The following is a 26,043-nucleotide window of genomic DNA, read 5'->3' as shown; positions in this document are numbered from 1 at the left end:
TATAGGAAGACCTATGGTCTTCTATACGAAGACCTATGCTCTTCTATACGAAGACCTATGGTCTTCTATACGAAGACATATGGTCTTCTATACGAAGACATATGGTCTTCTATAGGAAGACCTATGGTATTCTATAGGAAGACCTATGGTCTTCTATACGAAGACCTATGGTCTTCTCTACGAAGACCTATGGTCTTCTCTACGAAGACCTATGGTCTTCTATACGAAGACCTATGGTCTTCTATACCTATGGTCTTCTATATGAAGACCTATTGTCTTCTATATGAAGACCTATTGTCTTCTATACGAAGACCTATGGTCTTCTATACTAAGACCTATGGTCTTCTATACGAAGACCTATGGTCTTCCATACGAAGACCTATGGTCTTCCATACGAAGACCAATGGTCTTCTATACGAAGACATATGGTATTCTATAGGAAGACCTATGGTCTTCAATAGGAAGACCTATGGTCTTCTATAGGAAGACCTATGGTCTTCTATAGGAAGACCTATGGTCTTCTATAGGAAGACCTATGGTCTTCTACAGGAAGACCTATGGTCTTCTATACCAAGACATATGGTCTTCTATATGAAGACCTATATTCTTCTATATGAAAACCTATGGTCTTCTATACGAAGACCTATGGTCTTCTATATGAAGACCTATGGTCTTCTATACGAAGACCTATGGTCTTCTATATGAAGACCTATGGTCTTCTATACGAAGACCTATGGTCTTCTATATGAAGACCTGTGGTCTTCTATACGAAGACCTATGGTCATCTATACGAAGACCTATGGTCCTCAATATGAAGAACGATGGGCTTCTATACGAAGAACGATGGGCTTCTATACGAAGACCTATGGTCTTCTGTGCGAAGACCTATGGTCTTCTGTGCGAAGACCTATGGTCTTCTATACGAAGACCTATGGTGTTCTATACGAAGACTTATGGTCTTCTATACGAAGACCGATGGGCTTCTATATGAAATCCTATGGTCTTCTGTACTAAGACCTATTGTCTTCTATACGAAGACCGATGGGCTTCTATATGAAAGCCTATGATCTTCTATACGAAGACCTATGGTCTTCTATACGAAGACCTATGGTCTTCTATACGAAGACTTATGGTCTTCTATGCGAAGACCTATGGTCCTCTATACGAAGACCTATGGTCCTCTATACGAAGACCTATGGTCTTCTATACGAAGACTTATGGTCTTCTATATGAAGACCGATGGGCTTCTATATGAAGGCCTATGGTCTTCTATATGAAGGCCTATGGTCTTCTATACGAAGACCTATGGTCTTCTATACGAAGACCTATGGTCTTCTATACGAAGACCTATGGTCCTCTATACGAAGACCTATGGTCTTCTATACGAAGACTTATGGTCTTCTATACGAAGACCGATGGGCTTCTATATGAAGGCCTATGGTCTTCTATATGAAGGCCTATGGTCTTCTATATGAAGGCCTATGGTCTTCTATATGAAGGCCTATGGTCTTCTATACGAAGACCAATGGTCTTCTATACGAAGACCTATGGTCTTCTATACGGAGACCTATGGTCTTCTATACGAAGACCTATGGTCTTCTATACGAAGACCTATGGTCCTCTATACGAAGACCTATGGTCTTCTATACGAAGACTTATGGTCTTCTATACGAAGACCGATGGGCTTCTATATGAAGGCCTGTGGTCTTCTATATGAAGGCCTGTGGTCTTCTATATGAAGCCCTATGGTCTTCTATATGAAGCCCTATGGTCTTCTATACGAAGACCTATGGTCTTCTATACGAAGACCTACGGTCTTCTATGCGAAGACCTATGGTCTTCTATACGAAGACCTATGGTCTTCTATACTAAGACCTATGGCCTTCTATACGACGACCTATGGTCTTCCATACGAAGACATATGGTCTTCTATACGAAGACCTATGGTCTTCTATACGAAGACCTATGGTCTTCTATACGAAGACCTATGGTCTTCTATACGAAGAGCTATGGTCTTCTATACGAAGACCTATGGTCTTCTATACGAAGACCTATGGTCTTCTATACGAAGACCTATGGTCTTCTATACGAAGACCTATGATCTTCTATTCGATGACCTATGGTCTTCTATACGATGACCTATGGTCTTCTATACGAAGAGCTATGGTCTTCTATACCTATGGTCTTCTACACGAAGACCTATGGTCTTCTATACGAAGACCTATGGTCTTCTATACGAAGACCTATAGTCTCTTCTCTACGAAGACCTATGGTTTTCTATACGAAGACCTATGGTTTTCTTTACGAAGACCTATGGTTTTCTATACGAAGACCTATGGTTTTCTTTACGAAGACCTATGGTTTTCTATACGAAGACCTATGGTTTTCTATACGAAGACCTATGGTTTTCTATACTAAGACCTATGGTTTTCTATACGAAGACCTATGGTCTTCTATACGAAGTGGAGGTTGTACCTGGCGAGAAGACCTGGAAGTATTCCATGAGCAGATCTAGTGTTACAAGAGTACTCCCGGTAGTCTCCTATGAGAAGACCTGATGTTCTTCTATGAAAAGTCCTGGTGGTCTTCTATGACAAACACTGGTGGACTTCTACGGGAAGACGTAATGGTATTCAAACAGAAGTCCTGATGGTCGTCAATAAAACGACCTGGTGTTCTTGTACGAGAAGACCTGATGGTCTCACACGATATAGCCTGTGTTTTGCTCATGAGATGACCTGCTGGTCTTCTTTTAGAAAATCTGGTTGTCTCAACTAGAAGAGCTGGTTATCTTCTATGAAAGGACTTAGTGGTCTTCTACGAGAATACCCGGTTGTCTTCTACTACACAACTCTCCTACGAAACCTGGTGGTCTTCCATGAGAAGAACTGCTGATCTTGTATGAGACTATCTGGTGGTTTTTACATTTGTTTATTTATTTATTTTTTATTTATAATCAAAAGAAGTGTTTTTGAGCAGACCTTATAGTATTCTCTAAGAGGATATAAGACAGCCTAGGAGACTTCTATAAATAAGAAGGCTTATTTGTCTTCTTCGAGAACACTTGGTTGTTTTCTTCTATTGGTCTTCTATAAGAAGTTGTGGGCATCTTGAGAAAACCTACAGACCTTCTGTAAGAAAACCTAGTGGTATTCTTTGGGTAGACTACGAAGGTAGTAACGGATTTAGTTCAAGCTTTGTACACGCAACTGTTGTTGCAAACTTAAATCAAATTTGCTGATGGTCTGTATTGGTCCACTCCAGTCCATTAAAAAAAGTTTATATGTTGTTCGAGAATTGATTTTAAAATTTTACCAATGGAAGTCCTTGTGGTCGTGATTTCAATAATACAATTTTTTCGTGAGCAATCGTTGTCGGTACCAACTAAATGACGTCAGTTAAATACAACACTTTTCCCTGTTTACATATCCTGGATATTGGTAAAATAAATAACTTATTGTTTATAGTAAATCATGTATCTATTAGCTACAGCAGAGATTTCTTTTCACATTTATTTAGTTTGTCGAACATATTACATCCAATTGAAACCGAACATCAGTCCATAAATTATTCCCATTGTTGTGTTTACAATAATAAATGAGCCCCGTTTTACGAACCCAAATGATGCTGCAAAATGCAAACCTTTCTCTGCCAACGAAACGAAGCAAAAACAACAACTTGGCATTATGAAAAATACGCATATTCATCGTTGACAATGGAACTTTATTAATCATTGGTGACGTTACACACTCTTCGATTCACTTGGTGAGAAGGATCTACGGGGTGTATTTCCCCACATTGTTATTTTTTCTTTCTGGCTAAAAGCCAAGCAGCCGCCTCTCAGCCAATGTAACAAGCAATTTATGAAAAGTTAAAGCACAACACACAAACGGACACACACACGTTCGAATACAAAACAACAAGTAGAGTCATGGAAAAATGGTTTTCACCTGTACTGGACATTAATCATCATTAAGAAGTTGTATCGGATTTTTATTGTTTTTATTACTTTGTATCTTTTTTTTTTTTTTTTGCTACCCAAGTAGAGTTGAAGTGCTGCAGTTTTTGTGCAAAAGAAAGAGTGTCATTAACTGGGGACTAAGGACAGAATGTGTGTGTGTTCTTTCTATATTTTATGAGGTTATTTGTTGTAGAATTTCAAATTGAAGATTTAACAAATGTAGGTATTCCACCAAATATATATGGGATATTCTATGGTAAGATTGGATGAAAACAGTATAAAGAGGTTTTTGTTCGGTACCAGGTTCCAGGGACCCGACTTACATATGTCCGTCCATAAGGTTTCTTGGAAATGGCCAGAACTATAAATCAAAGACCAGTTTTATAGATGATCAGTCGACTTTAGCAGCATGATTTTCTACAAAAATATCTTAACTTTTTCATCATTAAGCCTAAAACTTTTCCTCTAGAAGACTTTAGCCTCGAGCTTTTCTGTGAGAAACCGTATTGATGTATTGTTATAGAAGACTAGGATATTTTCATTTAGAGTAGGAAGAAAACCAGGGGGTCATTTTATAGAAGACCCCTCCAGATCAGAAAGTCTCCTTAAAGAAGTCCAGAAGATCATCTCAAAGAAGACCAGAAGGTCATCTTATTAAAGACCAAGGTGTCTTCGTTTTGAAGACCAGAAAGTCTTTTTACAGAAAACTAGAACAAGTTATTAAGAAGCTCAGGATATCTTATAGAAAATAAGGATGTTTTCTTTTGGAGGTCCTCTTGTAGCACATAAGGAGCTCTTCCATCGAATACCAGGAATTCATCTTATAAAAGATGTCTTCGTATAGAAGATCATGAGGCTAGGAAGGTTGACGAGGCCTTCTTATAAAAGTCCAGAAGTTATTTTTTATAGACGACTGGAAGCTATTATCTTTTGAAAGACACGGAGATCTTCTATTTCCTTTATAGGTTCTATTATAGAATACTTTAAAAGCTTCCTATATGAGAAACGAAGGTCCTTTTATAGAAGAAGCTGTGGTCCTTTTACAGTATATCAAGAGGCGTTTTGTATACCAGGAGGTATTCCTACAAAAGACCAGGAGGTTTTCTTATAGATAACTCTAAGGTCTGCTTGGAAAAGACCAGGGGTCTTCTTGTAGAAGAACATGACCACGATCCTAAGCGAGGACCAGGTAGTCTTCCTATAGACTTTATTTAAAAGAACAGGATTTTGTGTATAGAAGACCAGGAGGTTTTATTATAGATAACCTGAAGGTCTTATAGCAGATCGGGTGGTCCTCATATGGAAGACAAGGAGGTATTCTTATGGGAAATAGACCGTCATCTAACAGAAGATCAGGGCATCTTCCTATAGAAGACCAGGACGTCTTCTTATAAAGGACCAGGAGGCCTTCTCATAAAAGCCCTGGAAGTATTCTAATTGAAGACCAGAAGGTCTTCTTAAAGGAAACATGGAGGTCTTCCTGTTGAAGACATAGAAGTCTAATTATAGAAGACCAGGACGTCTAGAAGGTTTTCTTATAGATAAACTGAAGATCTTCTTAGAGCAGGTCAGGAAGTCATCTTATGGAAGACAATGAGGTATTTTTATGGAAAACCAGACCGTCATCTAACAGAAGATCAGGTTGTCTTCGTATGGAAGACAAGGATGTGTCCTTATGGAAGACCATGAGGTCTTCTTATAGAAGTCCAAGAAGTCTTATTGAAGACCACGAGGTCTTCTTATAGAAGACCAGGAGGTCTTCTTATAGAAGATCAGGAGGTCTTATTATAGAAGACCAAGGGCTCTAATTATAGAAAACCACGAGGTCATCTTATAAAATGCCAGGAGATCTTCTTTTAGAAGACCAAATAGTATTTTTTTAAAAGGCCAGAAGGTATTCTTTTAGAAGACCTAGAGGTCTATTTATGAAAGACCAGAAGGCCTTCTCATAGAAGACCAGGAGGTCTTATAATGGAAGACCAGAAGACCTTATTATGGAAGACCACGAGGTCTTCTTATAGAAGACCAGAAGATCTTCTTATGGAAGACCAGGATGTTTTCTTGTGGAAGACCAGGAGGTCTTCTCATAGAAGACCAGGAGGTCTGCTTATAAAAAAACCAAGAGGTAATCTTATAGAAGGCCAGAAAATCTAACTAAAGATGAACAGAAGGTGTTCCTATCAGTGTTCGAAAATAAACACTATGATATCGTACCGTACCGTTCTGTACCGTATCAAGGTGGATAGGTACACTACGATAGTGTACCGCTCCGGAGCACAAACACTAAAAAATATTTTAGTGATACTGTACCGGAACACAACGATAATCGTAGTGTACCGCATGCCGGAGCACTAAAAATCGTACTGCTCCGCAGTCGGAAAAATTTTAGTGTTCCGACTGCCGGAGCACTAAAAATCGTAGTGCTTCGACTGCGGAGGACTAAAAATTTTAGTGCTCCGACTGCGGAGGACTAAAAATTTTAGTGTTCCGACTGCCGGATCACTAAAAATCGAAACAATGGATCAATAAAAATTGTAGTGTTCGGTTGTGGAGCACTAAAAATCGTAGCGTACCAAGAGCCAAAACGCTAAAAATAACGTTAAAGTAATCGTCTGTTTATTATAATTTATGAGGGAAACTAAATATTTTATATTTTTAGGATAAATAAATACATATTAATAAATAAAAATTAGAAGTAAATGTGTAAAATATCTGATTTGATTTTTGGACAATGGAGCACTAAAAATCGTAGTGTTCCGACTGCCGGATCACTAAAAATTGTAGGGTTCCGACTGCCGGATCACTAAAAATTTTAGTGTTCCGACTGCCGGATCACTAAAAATTGTAGTGTTCCGACCGCCGGATCTCTAAAAATCGAAACAATGGATCAATAAAAATTGTAGTGTTCAGTTGTGGAGCACTAAAAATCGTATTGTTTCTACCGCAGGATCACTAAAAATCGTAGTGTTCCGATTGCCGGATCACTAAAAATTGTAGTGTTCCGACCGCCGGATCTTTAAAAATCGAAACAATGGATCAATAAAAATCGTAGTGTTCCTACTGCCGGATCACTAAAAATCGTAGCGTTCCGACTGCCGGATAAGTAAAAATCATAGTTTGTCCGACTGCCGGAGAACTAAAAATCGTAGTGTTCCGACTGTCGGAACACTAAAATTTTTAGTGATCCGGCAGTCGGAACACTACAATTTTTAGTGCTCCGCAGCCGAACACTACGATTTTTATTGATCCTTTGTTTCGACTTTTAGAGATCCGGCAGTCGGAACACTAGCATTTTTAGTGATCCGGCAGTCGGAACACTACGATTTTTAGTGCTCCGCAGCCGAACACTACGATTTTTATTGATCCTTTGTTTCGATTTTTAGAGATCCGGAAGTCGGAACACTAAAATTTTTAGTGATCCGGCAGTCGGAACACTACGATTTTTAGTGCTCCGCAGCCGAACACTACGATTTTTATTGATCCATTCTCCAAAAATCAAATCAGACGTTTTTCACGTGTTCTATTATAGTTTATTTCTTAATTTGTATTTATTAAAAAAAATTATAAAATATTTAATTTTCCTCACCAATCATAATAAACTCCTTTGTGGTATTTTCTATGTATCCACAGTCAGAACACTACAATTTTTAGTGCGCCATTGTACAAGAACCGAATTAAAGTTTGTCATATTTTCTACTTAAGTTCCCAACGTTATTAATTAATATGTATACATACATGGATATAACAGGTGTATCTGTGTTTTTATACCCTCAGCCTTTAGGCTATGAAGGGTATATACACTTTCATACGGGCAAAATGTGCCTCATCGAAATAATGGTTTTAGACCCCAAGTATGTTTGGACGAAATGTGTTTCAGACAATTTGGAGTCGATTGAGCAATGTCCGTCCGTCTGTCTGTCTGGCTGGCTGGAGCGCACGATAACTCTCGAACGGATGAACCGATTCGGTTCAAATTTTGGCTTTCGTAATATTTTGCCCAAACTTAGTTTAAGTTCGAAGATGAGCTATATCGGTCCACTCCTTCCGGTACCTCCCCCACAAAAGTTCGAAAATGTTCGTAAAATTTGTGCGCACGATAACTCTTGAAGGGAGTAACCGATATGGTCCATACTTTGCCCATCGTGGAGCGTGTACTAGACTTAGATCAGGTTTTAATATGGACTCAATTGGTCCACTCCGTCGGGTACCTCCCACACAAAAATTTGGAAAAGTTCAGTTTAGGACCATCTCTCGAATCGCTTTGATTTTTGCTTTAGCAACTTGTATTCACTGCCCTCCATACGACGGTATAAGTTTCATCAGGGGCAAGTCCATACTTCCTGAGAAAATAGCCTGAAAGTTGCAAAAAACCCCTATGACACCGTGTGAGGAGGTTGGAGGGCAAAATAACTCTCGAACAGGTCTGCCGATTCGGTCCAAAGTTTGGTCTTAGTAATATTTTGTCCAAACATAGTTTAAGTTCGAAGATAAGCCATATCGGTCCACTCCTTCAGGTACCTCCCCCACAAAAGTTCAATAATGTTCGGTAAAATTGTGCGTACGATAACTCTTGAAGAGAGTGGCCGAATTGGACCATACTTTACATATCTTAATATACCTACCAGATATAGATCAGGTTCAAATATGGACTATATTTGTCCACTCCATCCGGTACCTCCCACACAAAATTTCGGATACATGTTCACTTTAAGACCTGCTTTCGAATCACTTTGATTTTTGTTGAAGCAACTTGCATTCGCTGCCTCAATTGCGATGGTAAAAGTTGTTTCAGGGGCAAGTCCATACTTCTTGAGCAAACATCCCTGAAGCTGTAAAAAACCCCTATGGTACCATATGTAGTGGCTGGAGATCCATTCTTTTTAGTATCTCCTCCGCAAAACTTTTGATCTCTAATCCTAATCAACATTTTTGTCAGTTCAAACGCCCAAAATTCCCTAAATACATGCGTTTTTTTTTGGGAAAAAATTGTTTCAATATACACAGGCTGAGGGTATATCTCTGTCGGCCAAGCCGACTGATACTTTTTTACTTGTTATGTCTTAATTTGTACTTAATTCAAAAATTATAAATATTTAATTTTCCTCCCAAATCATAATAAACTCGTGTGTGGTACATTATCATTACGTTATTTTTTAGTGTTCCGACATGTGGTACACTACGATTTTTTAGTGCTCCGACTGCGGAACACTACGATTTTTAGTGTTCCGACTGCGGAGCACTACGATTTTTAGTGCTCCGACTGCGGAGCACTACGGTTTTTAGTGTTCCGACTGCGGTACCCAACGTTTTTAGTGTACCAAAATGTGGTACACTACGTTTTTCGTTGTGCTCCGGAACAGTATCACTAAAATATTTTTTAGTGTTTGTGTTCCGGAACACTAACGCTAAAAATATTTTAGTGATACTGTTCTCGGAGCGGTACACTATGTTAGTGTACTGTTTATTTTCGAACTCTGGTTCCTATAGAAGACCAGAAGGCCTTCTTATACAAGACCAGAAGGTCTTCTAGTGGAAGACCAGGAGGTCTGCTTATAGAAAACCAGGAAGTCCTCTTATGAAATACCAGGAGGTCTTCCTGCAGAAGACCAGGAGGTTTTCTTTTAAAAGAACAAAAGGTTTTCTTTTAAAAGACCGGGAGGTATCATTTAGATGGCCAAGAGGTATTTTTGTAGAAAACCAGAAGGTCTTCTTTTAGAATACAAGAAGGTCTCCTTATAGAAGACAAGAAGATCTTCAAATAGAAGACCAGGAGGTCGTCTATATAATCAGAAGGTCTTCTTTTGGGCTTCTTATAAAGGAATAAAAAGTATATTTATAGAATACCAGGAGGTCTCCTTTAAAATGCCAAGAGGCCTTTTTTTGAAGACCAGAAGGTCTTCTTATAGATGACCATGAGTTGTTCTTATAGAAGACCAGGACGTCTTCTTATAGAAGACAATGAGGTCTTCTTATAGAAGACCAGGAGGTCTTCTTACGAAAGACCAGGAGGTTTTTTAAAAAAAAGACTAGACGACCTTCTCATGTAAGACCAGGAGTTCTTTTAAAGACGACCAGGACGTCCTATTATAGAAGACCAAGGGATCTCATATAAAAAAGCAGGACGTCTGATTATTGTAGACCACGAGGTCTATTATAGAGGACCAGACGTTTTCTCATGGAAGTCCACCAGGATTTCTCATGGAAGGCACGGTGGTCTTCTCATAGAAGACCAGCAGGTCTTCTCACAGAACGCCAGGAGGTCTTCTCTTTGAAGGCCAAGAGGTTTTCTCATAGAAGACCATGAGGTATTTTTATTGAAGACAGGAGGTCTTCCTATTGAAGACCAGGAGGTCTGCTTATAGAATACCAGGGGGTCATCTTATAAAATACCAGGAGGTCCTCTTGTAGAAGACCAGGAGGTCTTCTCATAGAAGACCAAGAGGTCTTCTCATAGAAGACCAAGAGGTCTTCTCATAGAAGACCAAGAGGTCTTCTCATAGAAGACCAGGAAGTATTTTTATTGAAGACAGGAGGTCTTCCTATTGAAGATCAAGAGATCTTCCTATTGAAGACCAGGAGATCTTCCTATTGAAGACCGGTAGGTCTTTCTATTGAAGACCGGAAGGTCTTCCTATTGAAGACCGGAAGGTCTTCCTATTGAAGACCGGAAGGTCTTCCTATTGAAGACCAGGAGGTCTTCTTATGAAAGACCAGGAAGTCTTCTTATAGAAGATCAGGACGTTGTCTTATATAACCAGAAGGTCTTCTTTTGGACTTCTTATAAAAGAATAAAAAGTATATTTATAGAAGACCAGGAAGTCTTCTTAAAGGTAACCGGTAGGTCTTCTGGAGGTCTTCTCATAAAAAGCCAGGAAATCTTCTAATTGAAGACCAGAAAATCTTCTGACTAAAGGCCAGAAGGTCTTGTTATAGAAACCCAGGAGGTATTCTTATACTTTTCCTTTAAAATAAAAGGAGGTTTTCTTATCGATAACCTGCAGGCCTTTTTAGAGAAGATCAGGACGTTGTCTTATATAACCAGAAGGTCTTCTTTTGGACTTCTTATAAAAGAATAAGAAGTATATTTATAAAAACTATGAAGTCTTCTAATAGAAAACTGGCAGATCTTCAGATAGAAAAACAGGAGGCTTCTCATAGTAGACCAGCATGACTTCTTACAAAAGAGTAGGAGGTCTTCTTATTGAAGACCTGGAGGTCTTCTTATATAAGACCACAAAGTCTTATTTTGTAAGACTAGAGGTCTTTTTATGGAAGACCAGTATGTGTCCTTGTAGAAGGCATGTAACTCTTCTTATAGAATTTTCTTCTTCAACAATACCTAAATCTCTTCTATTCGAAGTCTTAAAGCTCATCTATTAAGGAACGTAAAGCTCTTCCCTAAGGTAATCTTTATCGCCTATGAAAAAAATTGGCTACAGAACTTAGAGTGCTGACTAAAAAAACCTGTTGGTCTCTAATGAAGCATTTGACCGATCTGAGGACTGCCTCAGTGTGCCTCATCATGGCTTTAGGAAGCGATCTTCATATGTCCAACTGAACAAACTTCTACAGACCAATTTTTTGTGTGTAAGCTACCATGAATCATATTCCAAACTGTTGCGATATGAGGTCAAACACTTCAAAAAAAAAAAACTACAGTTTTATATAACTTACGAAATACCCCATATAATGCACATTGTATCGAAGTACATACATCCCAAAGCTATGTTTATCCTCTGGTGGACCTTACATACACATATGCATATAAAAAAAAGTACTTGCATACAAAAATAAGTGTTGACTTACCACGTGACTTATCTACAACATTTTGGCACACACCTCAGACATGCAATGTGGGTCTCGATTGTGGTCATCTGTACCTTTGTGGTTTATGTTGTTTCGTTTTTACTTATTTTTGCAAACAGAGGAAGAAGAAGAAGTGTCGTCCATCCTCTGGCTAGCTGGAACACAAAGTCAAACCAACAAAATGTTGAAATATGAAAAAAAAATCTATGGATTTTTACATGAAAGAACAAGTGAGGAAAAAAGAGCTCATGTATTTAAGATAAAATATGCATGGACACAACAGAATGTTGAATTGCAAAGGACTTTTAATCAGGTAGGAAGAGAGATGGAACGAGAGAGAGGGCACAACGTCCTCTTTCGTTTTACAGTAAGTTAAAAGGAGAGGTGCAAAATAAAATATACATTGCATATATTGTTGTTCGGCATTGTTCATATGATGTTAACAATGTGGGGGTGTAATTCTTTGCTTTGGATGTTTGACACTTCAACAAGGTGCAAATCTATGATTTTTTCATGAAAAATTTCATGTGAAAATTTTCAGTAAAAAATAAGTAGTGTTAATAGCTGTTAGGATTTTATGGGAAATAATAGAGCAGTATGTCTTCGGTCGTTTCTTTTTAATAATTAAACTCCTGTACATAGAAAATATCCCTTTACCATTGCAATTATTCCATTAATCAAGAAATCTGGACAATCAAATTGATCACTCAGCACCAAAACAATTTCAATTCCATTTTCTGAGTCTTCAAAGCACCAGCGGCGACGATGACGACGGCGGCGTATAACAAACTCATCAATTTTATTATGTCCAATGATGACAAATCGTTTTTGCAACTGTCACCAGTTAATGACACTGAAGACAACCGTGACAGTGCAATGTCATTTCTTGTACGATGATGACAACAACGTTGAGTTGAGGATGATGCCGACGATGATGATGGGAATAGCTTCTCTAACTTGGCAAACTGGTCAGATTTCGATTGCCAGCAGAGGAGAATGATGCGTAGGAAAACCAGAGATAAAATTCAACAGCAGAAGAAAATCTTGGCAATCGAACAAGTGCAGTTTATCTTCTGGCAATAAAACTGCAATTCAATAAGAAATCATCCAATAACAGGAACAACAACAACAATCACAGACAATTCAATAAGCATTTAGTTACGAATGTGGGAATATATTTAACATGCTGTGCTGAAAAATTGCTTATGGCGGGCGGGCCGGTTTTTAACATGGTTGTAACCATGTATGTATGTCTTGTATGTATGAATTACCTTAAACTGATTTATAATCTCCATATGTTGTAATGTAATTGAGGTACCTCATTTAAAATGATCAACAATAACAACATTGACTGAGGCGTCGATTTTTATAAAAATGAAGCAAACGGGTATTCTATATACAGAAGTCATGAAAAGGTTGCCTTTCTATAAAACACACAAAAGGTCTTCTTCTCATAATGGGCTTCGAAATATTTTCTAACTAGGACGTCTCTATATAGAGGACTTCAAAGGTCTACTATTTATAGAAGGGTAATATTTTTACATCTTATTTCTTCGTATAGAAGACCAGAAAGTCTTCTTATAAAAGACAAGGAGGCCCTCTTGTAGAAGATCAAGATGTATTCCTACATAAGAGCAGGATGTTCTCTTCTCGAAGGATGGTCTGTGGGTCTTCTTATAGAAGACTAGGAGGCCTTCTTATAGAAGACCAGGAGGCCTTTTTAGAGAAGATCAGGAGGTCTTTTTATAGAGACCAATAGGTCTTCTTATAAATGACAAGGACTTCTTCTTATAGAATAGCAGGACGAATGTCTTTTTATAGAATACTAGGACAAAGGTCTTCTTAGAGAAGATCAGAAGGTATTCTTATAGATGACCAGGACGAAGATCATTTTATAGATGACCAGGACGAAGATCATCTTATAGAAGACCAGGACGAGTTTTTAGAGAAGATCAGAAGGTTTTTATAAAGACCAAAGGATCTTCTTATAAATGAACCAGGACGTCTTCATATAGAAGACCAGGACAAAGGTCTTCTTATATAAGTCCAGTAGGCCTTCTGAAACAAGATTAAAAGGTCTCCTTACAGAAGACAAGAAGCTCTTCTTATAGAAGACAAGAAAGTCATATTATAGAAGACTAGAAAGTCTACTTATAGAAGACCAGAAGGTCTTCTTAAAGAAGACCAGGAGGTCTTCTTATATAAGACCAGGAGGTCTTCTTATATAAGACCAGGAGGTCTTCTAAAAAGGTTTACCATAAGGTGTTCTTATAGAAGTCCAGAAGGTATTCTTACAGAAGACTAGAAGGCTTTCTTGCACAAGACAAGTAGGTCTTCTTACAGAGGACCAGAAAGTCTTCTTACAGAGGATCCGGAGGTCTTCTTAAAGAAGACCAGAAGGTCCTCTTAAAGAAGACCAAACGGTCCTCTTAACGAAGACTAGAAAGTCTTCTTACAGAGGACCAGAAGGTCTTCTTATAGAAGTCCAGAAGGTCTTATTATAGAAGACTAGAAGCCTTCCTTGCACAAGACAAGTAGGTCTTCTTATAGAAGACTAGAAGGTCTTCTTACAGAGGACCAGAAGAAAGTGTTCTTACAGAAGACCAGAAGGTCCTCTCAAAGAAGACCAGAAGGTCTTCATAAAGAAGACCAGGAGGTCTTCTTATATAAGACCAGGAGGTCTTCTTATATAAGACCAGGAGGTCTTCTTAAAAAGGTTTACCATAAGGTGTTCTTATAGAAGTCCAGAAGGTATTCTTACAGAAGACTAGAAGGCTTTCTTGCACAAGACAAGTAGGTCTTCTTACAGAGGACCAGAAAGTCTTCTTACAGAGGATCAGGAGGTCTTCTTAAAGAAGACCAGAAGGTCCTCTTAAAGAAGACCAAAGGTTCCTCTTAACGAAGACTAGAAAGTCTTCTTACAGAGGACCAGAAGGTCTTCTTATAGAAGACTAGAAGGCTTTCTTGCACAAGACAAGTAGGTCTTCTTGCAGAGGACCAGAAGGTCTTCTTATAGAAGTCCAGAAGGTCTTATTGTAGAAGACTAGAAGCCTTCCTTGCACAAGACAAGTAGGTCTTCTTATAGAAGACTAGAAGGTCTTCTTACAGAGGACCAGAAGAAAGTGTTCATACAGAAGACCAGAAGGTCCTCTCAAAGAAGACAAGAAGGTCTTCTTATATAGAACAAGGTCTTCTTACAGAAGACCAGAAGGTCCTCTCAAAGAAGAGCAGAAGAAGGTCTTCTTACAGAGGATCAGAAGGTCCTCTTAAAGAAGACCACAAGGTCCTCTTAAAGAAGACCAGAAGTTCTTCCTATATATAAGACCAGAAGGTCTTCTTACTGAGGGTCAGAAGGTCCTCGTAAAGAAGACCAAAGGTCTTCTTAAAGAAGATCAGAAGGTCTTCTTAAAGAAAATCAAAAGGTCATCTTATATAAGAACAGAAGGTCTTCTTAAAGAAAACCAGAGAGTCTTCTTATATAAGGTCTTCTTGTAAAATATCGGGGAGACCAGAATGTTTTCCTATTAAAGACCAGGAGATCTTCTTATAGACGACCATGGCGCTTTTTTAGAGAAGATCAGAAGCTATTTTTATATAGACCAAAAAGTCTTCTTATAAAGGAAAGGAGGTCTTCTGATAGACCTCCTAGAAGGTATTCCTATAGCCCGCAGAAGGACTTTTTATAGAAGAAAAAAAAAAGACTTCTACAATCTCAAAAGATCTTCTCCCTATAAGAAAATCATCTCCTCATAAAAGACTTCGAATGGTCTTCTAAAAAGGACGTCTCTCTATTGATGACCTCATCGGTTCTTCTATCTATAGAAGAGACCTCTTTTCATGAAAAGATTGGAATAATCTTCTCCCTATAGAAGACTTCGATCTGCAAACTACATACGACCTAAATGGCACTTCAATCTGTAGAAGACTTCAAAGGCTGTCTTTTTAAAGATGAGCTCACAGGTCTATAGATGATTTCAAATTGTCGCCTCTAAAGGGTAATTTCTCTATAGAAGACCTCGACCTGAAAGGAACTCCATTCTGTTGAGTACCAAGTTTGTGGTTTTCCCGCTAGTTGTGGTGATTTTGACGTACATAAACCACTGTTTAACAGGAATGTCAACTGTTTTAAGGTAAAAATCACTACAGACCTATGGTGCGTATGTGGCTTAGAGCTGGCAAACTATCGATAGTCTGACTATCGTTTTGATTGCTGTCGTAAAACAAAGGTTACATCGGTCACTAAAACATGTTGTTTGGGTTATCACAATTGGGTTATCACAATTGCTTTGGAGTCCGATATGAAGAAAACTTTACGACAGCGATCAAACCGATAGTCAGACTATCGTTAGTTTGCCAGCTTTACCTCGGAACAGTTAGCATACCTGCCTCAAAACGTACCTCGGGCGATCTTCAATATATAAACGACCTTAAAGGTGCATTCATTTATTGAAGACGTCAATGATTATTCTATCTCTAGAAGAACTCAGCGTCATCTATATAAAAGATCTCAAAGGGTCTTCTTTATACAGAAGACCTCAAAGGGTCTTCTCTCTCTCTCCCTCTCTCTCTTTTAAAAGGCATAAAAAGTATCTTACTACATACAATTTCAACGATTCTTCTATCTGTAGAAGACCTCCACAGGTCTCATATCTATAGTTATTCTTTCTGTAAGAGTCCATAAAATGTATCTTGACTATATAACCCCTCACAAAAGTCTCCTTTTTATAAAAAACCTCAAAAATGATCCTTTCTAAAGGAGAGCTTTAAAATTGTATAGCTATAGAAGAGCTAAACGGTTCTTCTATCTATTGAAGACCTCCAAAGATCTCATATACATATATTGGTATTCTATCTATAAAAGTTCATAAAAAGCCTCCTAGGTCTACTATCTAAAGGAACGTTTAAAAGATTGCCTATCTATAGGAGACCGACCGCAACGGCTCTACTATCTCTAGAAGGTCCCGAAAGGTCTCCTATCTATGGAAGACCTCAACAGGTCTTTGGTCTATACGATAACTAGACATCGTATTTTTGCATATTTTTGAAATTACAACCAATTATTATAGTTCCAAAGACAGAAATTCGATGCCATATTGAAAATAATCAATAATACGCACAAAGCTCCTGTTTCAATTGTTTAATAAACGAATTATTTGCATTATAATTTTCAAAAACATGCAAAAATCCAATGTCCAACAATAACCTAAAATAGGTATCCTTTACTGAAGATGTCAAAAGGACTCCATAGAATACCTCAAAAAGACTCCTAGCTATAAAGGACCTCAAAAGGTCTCCCATCTATTGAAAACTATTGAGGTCTCCTATCTAAAGAAGACGTCAAAAGGTCTACCATCTTTATTCAAGAAGACTTTAACAGGGCCATTAAGTAATTCTTTGAGTAATCCATTCGAAACCCTTCACAATTTCAAATCAATTTCAATTTTCACCTACCACCAGACATTGAACCCAAAAAGAAGGCCACAAAAAAACTCCCATCTAATTAAAATTCTTTCACCACATTTTTCACTGCGAAATTTATGATTCCACAGCTACCAATATCAATATATCCCAATGATAATAATTTTCCCGCAAACATACAATAACTACAACAACAACAGCGACGACAACTTATGAAAAAGGCAATATGTTACGTCGTTAATTACATGTGCGGCAAATATACTTTCTTTTAAGTCCCTCAGCACTCACTCACATTCTGTTGCACTAATCTATTTTTTTTTTTGTGTTCCCCATAGTCTAAGTAAAATATGACCATGTCTCATTAGTTGCTGATTTGAAGCTTGTTAAATTCCAATTAACAACCGTGTATGACATTGTCACTTTTCACAAACAAGGAACAGTTTACTGGACTTGGCGGCGGCTATATGGGGAATAAGTGATTCCATCCATCCAAGGAGTTGCAGTTTGACGGGCTATAATATTTTCTCAGCTAGTTATTTATTCCTGCAAAATCTAATGGCTCATAGGAATGGTATGCAAACATCAGAAGATCACTACAGCATATGAAGAATATGAATATGGTAAGATATTCAGCTTCAAAAGGTTCTTAGTGAACAAAGACATTAAAAGATCTCCAATGTACAGAAAATCACAAAAGGTCTTCTAGAGAATGAAAAACTCAAAAGGTATCATATCTATAGAATGTCTCAAAAGTGTCCTATCTACATACGATCCTAAAAGAGAAGAAAAGAGGAAGACCTCAGAAGCTCTCGTATGTATAGAAGACTTCAAAAGGTCTGTTATCAATAGAATACCTTACAGGTGCCATATCAATAGAAAACTTCAAAAGGACTTCTAACTACCGAAGGGCTGTAATGGTCTCCTGTTTACTGAAGGCCCCATTAGGTCTCATATTTGTAGAAGGCGTCAATAGACCATCTATCTGTAGAAGATCTTAAAAGGTATGCCATCTATAGAAGATCTTAAAAAGTCTCATATCTAGTGGGATTCTATAACTTTTTTGCCGTTACCGACAAAAATCGATAAAATTAAAAAGCATAATTTTTGAATGAAAATTTGGAATAAAAGTTAACACTTGCGGTATCGTTAGTTAACACTTTGGTCGGTAACTTACTGACAAATTTCGTTAATTATCGAAATTATAAGCAAATAAAACTTTCAAGTTATCGTTAATTATCAGTATTTCTGTCGTTAACTAGTTACAGAATCGCACCACTGGAAAACACCTCAAAAACCCTCCTATATCTATAGGAGTCCTTAACAGGTCTCGCATTTATAGAAATCTTTAAAAGGTCTTCTATATATAAAAAAGACCTCAAAAGTACTACTATCTATAGAAGAACTTAAAATGTATCCCATCTCTAGAAGACCTTAACAGATTCTATACGTGTGTAGGTAGTATCTCCTATCTATACAAAACCTTCAAAAAACTTCTATCTGTAATAAACCTCAAAAGGAACTCCTTAAGAAATATACTATGTATAGATGTTCTTAAAGTAGAAGTTCATAAAAACATTCGACAGAAATTTTATAAATTTTTCATGATCTATAAAAATTTGCTATCGCAATTTTTTAGCAACAATAACAAATTATATAGAAAAAATTATATAAAATGTTATATAATCGATAAACATTTTTTTACTATGGATAAAATTTTTTTCTATTAAAGTTTTTTATCATCTATACAAATTTTCTATAGAATATAAAACAATTCGATAAAAATTTTCAATACATTTTTTATTATCGATAAAAGTTTTCTACAGACTTTTTATTATCGATAAAAGTTTTCTATTAAGAATATTGTTATTATGGATAAAATTGTATTATCTAAAAAAATTCTAAAAAAATTATTATCGATAATAATTTTCTATAGAATTATTAATTTCAAATAAATTATCTATATGTAAAAACTTGTCAGTGAAAATATTCTTTAGAAAATATAAATCGATAATAACAGCTTTTTTAATCAAAAAAAAATCTGCAGAAAATTATTATTATCGACAAAAATTTTCTATAGAAATTTTTTAATTATCTTTAAAAATTTTCTATAGAATTTATTTATTACAGATAAAAACTGTCTATGTGTTGATAAACATAAAAATTTTCTATAGAACTTCTTTCAATTTCCTTTAAAATTTTTTTTATCAATTTTCTGGATTTATTCCAAATAAATTGTTTTGTTTCATTATCGAAAAAAATGTTCTATAGATTTTTTTTCAATTATTTATAAAAACTTTTTATAGAAATTTTTATCAATTTTCAATATATAAAACTTTCTGTAGAATTAATCCTCATTGACAATATAGAAAATTCGCATTAACGATAAATATTTCCATTAGAAATTTTTCAATTTTTAAAAAAAAATTAATTTTTCTAATTTCAATTTATCGATAACTTTTTATACCCTACACCACTATGTGGGGAGGGTATTACCCAGCCAGCCTTTTTTGAAATTTTTAATCAAATTCGAGTCTTTTTTGATCCGACTGCACGATTAAAAAGCTGGAATATGAGCTCATTTTCTGATCATAAATTACTCCTTTGTCGGGAGGAAAACGTAACCTCAGGCGACTCTTCTAAACAAATCACAAATGAGTCTTCCTCTGCATTAGTTTCGAGTCATTTTTGCCCATTTTCTGATGGTATATAAAGTCTTTTTCGAGTCGTATTTCAATCATTTTTTGGTGTTTTGTTGATTAATTTGGAAACCTTTTCGAGTCTTTTTAGAGTCATGTTTATAATCATTTATGAGTCTTTATGGAGTCATTTTATTAGACGAAATAAATTAAAAGAATTTTCTTTTTATTCTTTTTTGTTTTTTTCCTTTGTTTTGTTGTCTTTTCTGCTTTGTTATGTCTTTTAATTATCCTTTATGTTGCGCGGTGGTTAGTATACTGCTTCTTCATTTGACTTGGCAAAACCTGTTGTGTTGTGTTTGTCTGTACCTTTAATATTATACGTTACATTTATATCAAAGTTTTGTAGAAAGTGTATATGAGAATTATTTACAATCAAACAAAAATAAAACAAAACAATCAGATTTTAATCACCTAACAGTTCAAAATATGATCAGAAGATACATAATTATAATCACTTTTCAAACACCTGCATGACCCTTTTTTGATTAAGCATTTTTAATATGTGACATTAAATAAAAAAAATGGTCACATTTTAAACACATCAATGATTTATTTGTGATTGCTACACATTTGTTGTTGTATTATATATTGTATTTTTTTTAATCACTACAGGGAGTCACTTTCGAGTCCTGTTCTGATCATACAAGCGACTCAATCAGTTTTTGATCACCAAAAGGACTCTAAAAAGACTCCGCAATGTGATTTTTGAAAAAACAGTCTTCCAAATGCTATCTGGGTATAAGTTGGTTTTGGCCAAAAAGTTTGTAACGCATCGAAATAATCGTAGACCCATACTTATATATACCAAAATGAATGTCTCGACGAGCTGAGTCGATATGGCTATGTGTGTCCGTCCGTCAGTCCGTCCGTCCGTCTGTCCGCCTGTCCATCTAAACCTTATAATCACGCTACAGGTCGCAATTTTGATCGGATCGTCACGAAATTTTGGGTGTTGATGAGGGTCCCGGAGGGGAAGAAGCCTATTGATTTTGGTGATGGTCGGATAATATTCAGGGGTCGGAATGGGCAAAAAACTTATGTGGATAAAAATACAACGTTTTCTTCCAAAGCGAATATCTCAGCTTCTATATGAGGTATACCAAAAGCAAGACCTGACAATGATAATAAGTTCTCGTAGGTGATCAAACAACGAAGATATCGCAATAGTCGCAAATAAAGCCCAAATTTTCATGTTTGCGATTTTAATTATAATGACGAATATCACAGATTTGGTTTGGGACTTTCTAAAAGCAAAGCCTGACTATGAAAGTAAAAGATTCTATCTTTACAATGATGCAAACTCGGTCGGCGTAGGTGTCCGAATAACGGAGATATCGTAATAATCGGTGATAGATCCCATTTACCCATTTTTTGGAAATCACGCTACAGGTCGCAATTTTGTTCGAATCGTCACGAACTTTTGAGGATTAATGGGGGTCTCAAAGATGAAGAAGCCTATTGATTTTGGTGATGGTCGGATAATATTTATGGGTCGGAATGAGCAAAAAATTTATTTGGAGAAAAAGTCAACATTTTATTCCAAAGCAAATATCTCAGCGCCTATAAAGGGTATATAAAAGCCTGGCAATGAAAGTAGAAAATATCACCTTTACAACGATGTAACGTAGAATGTCGTAGGTGGTCAAACAACGAAGATATCGTAATAGTCGCAAATAGAACCCAACTTTTGATTTTTGCGATTTTAATAATAATGACGGATATCACACCTTTGGTTTGGGGACCTTCTAAAAGCAAAGCCTGACTTTCAAATTAGAAAATCCCATCTTTAAAATTATGCAAAGTAGGTTGGCGTAGGTGGTCAAATAATATAGATATCGCAATAGTCGGTAATGCATCCCTTTTTCTGCAATCAAATTTTCGTATCTCCCTAAAAGAAATGTTTTCGAGTGAAAAGGTTATGCACAGAGGTAGTGGCGTACCGACTATAGCCTTTTTCACTTGTTATTATTATATTATAAATATTTTCTATAGAAATGTTTTATTATCGAAGGTCTATATAAACGTTTTAATGAATAATGTAAAATTTATTTAGAAATTTATAGATAATGAAATATATCAATAGAAAATGTTTATCGATATTCAAAAATTTCTACAGATATTTTTTTCGATAATTAAAAAAATTCGATAAAAATATTTATCTATAATAAAATCTTATCGATTAAATGGATTTAGACTATTGATAACATTATTCTAAAAAAAATTAAAATTTTCTAAAGAAAATTATTATCTATGGAGACAATTTCTATAGAAAATTTTTGTCATTAATAAAAAATTGTTGATATTAAAAAATTTATAAATAATTATAAATTTATAAATAATTATAAATAATAAAAAATTCTATAAGAAATGTTTATCGATGATAAAAAAAATGCCCAAAAATAAAAATTTTTATGGAAGATTTGTGTCGATAATAAAAATTTCAATGTAAAGATTTTATTGGTAGTAAAAAATTTTAACGATAATAAAAAATTTCTATATAAATATATACATTTTTTTATCGATGCTCTAAATATTTAGAAATGATAAAAATATCGACAGAACATTTTTAAAGGTGATGAAAAATTTCGAGGGAGAATTCAAAAAATTTTTATGGAAATTTTTTATCGATATTAAAAAATTTCTATGGAATATTTTAATTATGATAAAGTTCTTTCAGTTATTTCCATTTGAAGGTGTTCTACTCATATATGTCTTTTTTAAAACTCCTATAGATATGAGACGATTTGAGTTTGAGACTGGATATCTTTTGAGGTCCTTTCCAGGTTTCCTACAGAAAATTGTTATCGATGCGAAAAAATTTATACAGAAAGTTTTTATCGATGTAAAAAAAATTCCATAGACATATTCTTCCTTCCAATTTTCTTTAGAAAAATTTTGTATCGTCGATAACAATTTTCGTTAGAAAATTTTTCTCGCCGATAACAATTTTTGTTAGAAAATCTTTCTCGTCGATAACAATTTTCGTTAGAACATTTTTCTCGTCGATAACAATTTTTGTTAGAAAAATTTTCTCGGTGATAACAGGGCTGCTTAACCAACAGCGAAACCAGGTAACGTAATTTGGTGACTGTGTGGGTTCGAGTCATTGGTTTTCCTTTTTCACTTGCAAAAAATTTCCGATCATCAAGCTTAACTCTAAACGATAAAAGAAAAAATAACTGGCATAATTTCAAAAAATAAAAAAACAGGCTGAGTCCGTATGGGATTTGAACCCACGTCCTTGAAAACATATCAAAAATGTTGTCACGGCGTGTTAGCGTTCAAAGCCAAACTCATAACTAGACATCGGATTTTAGCATGTTTTTTATTTCTTATCCGATTGGACTCAAATTTTGGATCTAGGCGTTTTGAGGGTCAATTTTTCGATATTTGGGGTCATATCAAAAATATGCAAAAAATATGCAAAAAATATGCAAAATATATGCAAAAAATATGCAAAATATATGCAAAAAATATGCAAAATATGCAAAAAATATGCTAAATATGCAAGTATTTTTTTGACAAAAATCGTCAATTAAATTTAGAAAATCATCAAATAAGCATTCTAAATTAAGTTTTTTGACGTTTAACATAGTTTTTTCCAGATTCCCAGCAAAAATACTCATTACAAATTGGCCTACTTTCTCATTATTTTAACATGTGCATGTCATAGGGAGTAAGTACTTATTTTTTGGCACTTAAAAGTAAATAAAAAAATACTTAATTAAGTAGTTACGACTTAAAGTAACCAGGGAGTAACTACTTATTTATCTACTTTTTAGTGGCCAAAAAATAAGTACTTACTCCCTATGACATGCCCATGTTTAAATAATGAGAAAGTAGGCCAATTTGTAATGAGTATTTTTGCTGGGTTATTATGTTATTGAGACTCTCCAGATATTCCGCCACAGCAATAAATCTAGACTAACAAGACTGAAATCCGTTTTCACAAGGTGAGAAAATGTCAAATAACCCAGCATTTCTATTACAACATAATTTGCCGTCTATACAAATGTAGATAGATAATGGAAAAATTTAAAAAACTCAATCAGAAATGTCAAAATCAACATGTCCAAATATGGTGATAGTTTGTAATCGGCCAAAATTGTCTAGCAAAAAAAAAAGTAGCTAGAGTTAGTCATCGCTATTTTTCTTTAGATAAAAGCGCAATTTTTTCTAGTTTTTTGAAAAATGGTTCGTTTTTTAGCGCAAAATGGGAAAAAGTACTAAAGTACCATTTACGATTCCAGGATTTCCAGGAATATAACTATAATCAGGAGTATACGTTTTGAATATCCACATATTAAATTTGAATATATTTTATAGTGTTTAGTCCTATATTTGTGGTCAAAAAGTTTCTTTGGAAAAATGTTCTAACTGCCGCTTTAATATTGATGACATGGTTTTAGTTTAATGCACTAAAAATACATAATTTTTTATGTATATTGTAAGTATACAACCGCTTAATGCAGAATTGGGAAATGTTCACTCCTCGGCGAAAAGTAATGCATTATTTTTAGATTCACTTTTGCCAGTTTTGTTGAGATGTGTATTTATTATTGTTGTAAAATAATTTCAGCTTAATCTCGGGTTTTGTTGTTTTCAATTTTTTAAAAACAACAAGTTTTATTTAAAGTGGGATATACATAGTTAAAATTGATGCGAAGAACACCAAATGATTAGTGCAAAATGACATCACTCAGAAAAACCACACGATAGCGTGGTAGTGGTAAAATAAGTCAAACCCTTGGAATTATCTTTAACATGGCAAATTCACTCGCATATTTCTGCTAGAAAAGCATTTGGAATGCTAAAAAAAAAAAATAGTTCTTTCATTCCTGCTACAGGAAAACAATTTTGATAACACAGTCGAAAAGAAAATATACAATTAATTAACTTATACCTGACCGTGTACTCGATAATTTGAACTAATTATTACAAATGTTTCGAATTTGGACAGTTGTTTAATGGAGGAGTTGCTGTAAAAATTGTTTCAGCAACATTTAGAAAAAATTATCGAGTACAAGGATATAACACCTTTTATAACACATTAGTTTTGTTGTCTAGGATATAAATAAATATATTAAGAAAAATGTTCGCCGCAATATTGTCATTAAAGTTGCCAAAGGCACTATACACCTAAAAGGCAAAGATTTCAAGGAATCTTAATTTTCAAAAAAATGAAATTTCACACTTGTCCCGTGTTTTGCTTACATCCTGATGTATACTTTAAAAACGTCATATTTCTAGCTCTACTTTCACAATCTGATTGGCGTTTTCTGTAATTTGTGAAATTGAACAAGACTCAATTTCCCAAATTACAGAAAACGCATGGTAAATTGGTAAAAAGTAAGGAAAGGAACAAATACGGGCAATGCCAATAAAAATGTCCGGATTGTCGTATAGAAAAATGTCACTATTTTCAACACTTAGAGCACGTAGAGTATTATATAACTACCACGAGTTATTTAATCATAGAAAATAATTTATTTTCTTTACTATTCGTTAATCCGGACGAAACCTGTGGTGTAGGGATTGTCGAGATTAAACTGTATATATGGGTGCAATATCCAAATCTGAATCGATTCTTACCAAAATAAACATGGATCGCCCTAGGGCCAAAAAATCTCCAATTTTTATGCGAATTGGTCTATAAATGTGACCTGTACTTTGTTTTCAAAAAGACCTGACCAGATGGATAAGTGCGAATGTATGCAGATCATCAAAAGGAACTGTGGGTCTATTTCGTTTCCTTTTGCATGTTGCAAACTCATTCACTAAGACAAAATACCCTTAGGGTATTAAAATATAGTTATCAGTGCAATCATGAATAAAAATTCCGTGCATAATTTGTTTCCTTTCCCAAATTTCACAATTTTTTTCCATATTTATACCCAAAAAGCGAATATTTTTGTCGATTCGACTAGAATATGCCATCATGAAGCGAATCTAGTAGCTTTCAACTTTTAACAAATATTGATTTTAAAAGAGTTTCACTTTCTAAATTATTTTCCGTGCGGAAAATTCGGACGGAAATTTTCATGATTGCCCTGTATATGTTTTCATATGTTATATGTTTTTAGTAAAATATGAAAGATGTTATGTAATATTCAATATTGTTTTAGTCTTAATTTCTAGCTCATTTGTTATTCTGTCAGA

At 35.3% G+C, this 26,043-nt stretch overlaps 1 protein-coding gene across 13 annotated transcripts in view; it reads right to left on the bottom strand.

Annotated features, from left to right (window-relative positions):
* Positions 1-26,043, bottom strand: part of Dh31-R (Diuretic hormone 31 Receptor) — a 451,262-nt gene that overhangs the window by 315,557 nt on the left and 109,662 nt on the right. For 2 of the 13 annotated variants that reach the window (XM_073989152.1, XM_073989146.1), the window contains exon 3: positions 11,768-11,922. The exons of 10 other annotated variants lie outside the window; for them this stretch is intronic. The gene's annotated coding sequence lies outside the window, so the exon portion shown is untranslated. The remainder of the gene's footprint in view (positions 1-11,767; positions 11,923-26,043) is intronic. One more of the 13 variants, XM_073989147.1, reaches the window with a different exon arrangement.

The sequence above is a fragment of the Musca autumnalis genome, unplaced genomic scaffold (assembly GCF_047663935.1).
Source record: "Musca autumnalis isolate F117 unplaced genomic scaffold, ASM4766393v1 scaffold_5, whole genome shotgun sequence".
In the NCBI taxonomy this organism is placed as follows: domain Eukaryota; kingdom Metazoa; phylum Arthropoda; class Insecta; order Diptera; family Muscidae; genus Musca; species Musca autumnalis.
Note: the sequence above shows the minus strand (reverse complement) of the source record. Positions and strands in the feature narration are given on the sequence as shown.